Source organism: Amphiprion ocellaris, chromosome 20 (genome assembly GCF_022539595.1).
Source record: "Amphiprion ocellaris isolate individual 3 ecotype Okinawa chromosome 20, ASM2253959v1, whole genome shotgun sequence".
NCBI classification, from domain to species: Eukaryota; Metazoa; Chordata; class Actinopteri; family Pomacentridae; genus Amphiprion; species Amphiprion ocellaris.
In genome coordinates, this window is record NC_072785.1 from 22392603 (window position 1) to 22396346 (window position 3744).

Sequence of the window (3744 nt, forward strand, 5' to 3'; positions counted from 1 at the left end):
ATTTTTTTTGGCCTGGTGTACAGGTGAAACAGATGAGGTGTCCACCACTGAACGTGTGAAAACAACTGAGAAGAGCAGGAAAAAATTGAACTCCATTGCACAGGATATAGTTTACCTGACATCCAAGGGAAGGAAGCAGACCCCAAAGCATCTTACTTTGGGCATGACCATTCACCACCTATCAGGAATATCTACAATCATCGGCCTGTTGAATAGACTGGGACATTCATATTCCCATACATCAGTCTTGGAATTTGATGCTGCTTTGGCTGAGAAACAGATTGCTAGAGGAGAAAGCATACCAGATGGAATAGTAGTCAATAAATTTGCTACCCTAGTTTGGGACAATAATGACTTTGGTGAAGAAACATTATCTGGCCATGGAACAACCCACAACACGAATGGGATCATCATTCAGAGGTCCTATATCTCAGTGGATGCACATAAGGATGGGACCACCAGTCAAGGTATCAAACGAAGTAGGAAAAGGACAATCGAGCCCTCTGAGAAACACAATGATGTTTATCGGGGTGGGAAGAAGATAGGACCTCAGCAGATTTCTCCAACACTCTGCTTGTCAAGTCAAACTGGGAGAAGCTGAAACCTCATAGAAAGAAGAAGCTGAAGTCTGATAGAAAGAAGAAGCATTCACACAGGTGCTACACTCAGCTGGGACGGAACCAATCTGCGGCTGCAGGTTTGCTACCTGCAGCATAAAAAGGGACACACGCAGCACTGAGGAGGAAGGAAAATGAATGACCTCCTGAAACAAAGTGGCTGTGAGCGTGAGGATCTGCGGCAAACTGTGCAGGACTGCCTCATCTACAAAAATCCGGGTAGCAGCCGGTAAGAGCAGAATCATGAAAGATCTAGGAGACTGTTTAACCTGCCGATGTGTGCCGCTGCAGAACGTGTTAGCTTTAGCATTAGCCACGGAGATCGGCGTCAGCCATGAGCGGCTGGTTGTTAACTTTCTTAGATCTGTATGCCAATTATTGCTGTGTTTGTAATTACTCAGTTGAAAATAAGATTGCAGGCTAATTGGTGCTAATTAGAGGTTTTCCAGCTAAGGTTAGAAGACCAGTTAATTCATTCTGTTTGTAATGGTGGGTTTGTACTATGCACTTTATTCTATTTGTTTATTTATTGGATCTGGAACGGAATGCACTTTAAAAGTCACTTTATGCACTTTAAATAATTTTAAAAATATGAATTAACATGTATAAAAATAGTTTAAAAAGTTTGATAGAAATGTTAAGAGTAAAATTTGTTAAAATGTGATTAAAATCAACTCTTTAAAATGCAGGTAAATTGAGCGGCATTTACTAATGAGGTGAAATTGTACATGGGGAATGGCTGTTACTATCTGCCGAATGCAATATTGTGAACATTTTTCTTTTGTGTTTTGTTTAAAGGTTTTTCACCTAAACCTATCAACTTACCCTATCAACTAAACCTATCACCAAAGTTGCCATCGTTGTATTCCATGACCTTGCAATCATTGCAAAATAAAAGAGGAAGAAAAAGAAAGCAACTGTCTGACTCATGAGTGGAGCCCAGCTCATAACCTGGGTAGATGAAACATCCTTTTTCAAGTGGGGAAACTGCACACAAACCCTCAAAAATCATCAATGATATTCACACATCATTGAAAGTGGGAGAACACGTGACACTGCTGTTAGTCCACTACGAATACGCCAGCTACAGTAGTTCCACATCAATATTATGAATGCTACACCAGCTAACGTGGTAGGACACAGCATCAGTGATCAGAGGTTGGCGTTGAACTGTTGTTTGCTAACCAGTTAACCGCAATGAAGTAAAGAGTACTGGTAATGTGCAGCTACTTTTATCATTTCAAAGGAAAATGCTGATTGTTCTTGAGGTTTCAGCTTTGCAGATGTGGAAATTCAAAGCATTGATCTCCTTTACTCAGATTTTTTTTGGGTGGTTTTCAGTTGTGCCTCAAAGCAAGGCATTTAGCAGTGTTGGAAATGATTACAGGTATTTTTGTAACACTTTCTAACATCGTATGGACAAAGCAATAATTAATCAGTTAATGGAGAAAATGGTTTTAAATTACAGATGCTATCAACAGCATGTCTTGTTCATTTTATTTAGTTGTCAGCCTTGGATGATGAGGTCCAGTTACCAGGATCACTACTCTGCAGCTCACTGATCCCATCCTGCAGCTCATCCATGCCGTCCTCCTCTCAACAGACCAAATCAAGTAAGATCTGTTTAGACTGTGCAAACATGAACATGATCAATATGTTAACTTTCGGCCCATCCTAAAATCACAAAACAGAACATTTATTTTAACTGTGTTTATGAATATAGAAAGTAATTACTAACAACTAATGCCTTTTTGGGTGCTTTTATGCAGGAAAAACTAAGCAGGATGCTACTGTGGATCTGCTCTTCAGATTAGCTCTGCTATGATTAACAATCTGCCTTCATCGCAGTCACAGCCAACGGCGACTACGTTTGAGAAGACAGGTAATTGTCAGAGATGTTTTGACTCTTAACACTGAACATGTTAGCGTTAGCTTAGTCACTTAGCTTCAACTATGTTTTCATCCATTACGTAACAGTTAAACAAACGCAATAAGTTGATGATAGTATCTATGTTCATCTTTATAGATGGTCTTAAGGCTAAATGCGAGGCAGAGGTCAGCTGTTGCCTGGATATCTGGGATCACGCCACTGGTGGGACACAATTGTACTGGATTTCAGCTGAAGGCTGCTGTTCTGTCCAAACTGTCATGAGACATTGACATTTTTATTGTGAAATACCCACCACTGTTGTTAGTTTTTGTTTCAATAAATTGTTTGAGATGAGGAAATCACTGTTGCATGTTTCTACGTAACTGCCTTTCATGATTTGGTATCACCATAGCATTACATTTACATTTTCCATAAATTTCACCCAAAAGTTGAATAACTATTTGTGAGCGGTGTATGTAGACACGTCATGTAAGCACACTTCAATAATATATCCGCTGCAGTAGTGCAGTTTATCTATCTTATCTGTCAAAATGTGTATAACAGAAGTGTGCACTGAACACTGAATAAAGTCTGTAGATTATAGACAAAACATGCATCTTTCATCACAAATTTCTGTTTATTCACCCAAAGTGCAAGAGTAAAAATACAAAACGGGTGAAGTTAAACAAATAAAATGTAGAAAAATTTACAAAAAAAGAAGTGTTTTTTCTAGAAAAGGGCAAAAGTAACAGTAAAGTAAAGACATTGCAGTTTATTTCTGTGACAGTCTCTCCAGCACTGACACCGTACGTCCCATCAGTCCAACCAAGGTGTCTGAATTTTCATCCATCCTCTGGATGTTCTGGAGCATGGCAGTGGTCAGGTCTTGGTGTCTTCTGAACTGTTCCTCTGACCTCTCCAGATACTACAGCAGATCCACAACAGCATCCCGCTTCCCTTTTCCTGCATAAAAGCACCCAAAAAAGTACTAGTTGTTCATACAATGTTACAAAGTGTTACAAAAAATACATGTAATAATTTCCAACAGTGCTAAATGCCTTGTTTTATTTTGTTTTATTTGAACAACTAAAAACCACCATAAACATCTGTGTATAAGAAATCAGTGCATTGAATTTCCACATCTGTACAACAATCAGCATTTTCCCTTGAAATTATGAAAATGGCTGCAGATTATCAATTCTCTTTACTTCATTGTGTTAGTTTGATCATTTGAATCATTTGTTTTATAGACTTGCA

At 38.8% G+C, this 3744-nt stretch overlaps 1 long non-coding RNA gene across 1 annotated transcript; it reads left to right on the forward strand.

Moving 5' to 3' along the window:
- Window positions 1–706: 706 nt before the first annotated feature.
- LOC118469829 (uncharacterized) lies at window positions 707–3125 on the forward strand. Its single transcript, XR_004846794.2, has 4 exons — window positions 707–846; window positions 2122–2230; window positions 2387–2499; window positions 2644–3125. It is a non-coding gene; the product is annotated as an uncharacterized LOC118469829 (long non-coding RNA).
- The last annotated feature ends 619 nt before the right edge of the window (window positions 3126–3744 follow it).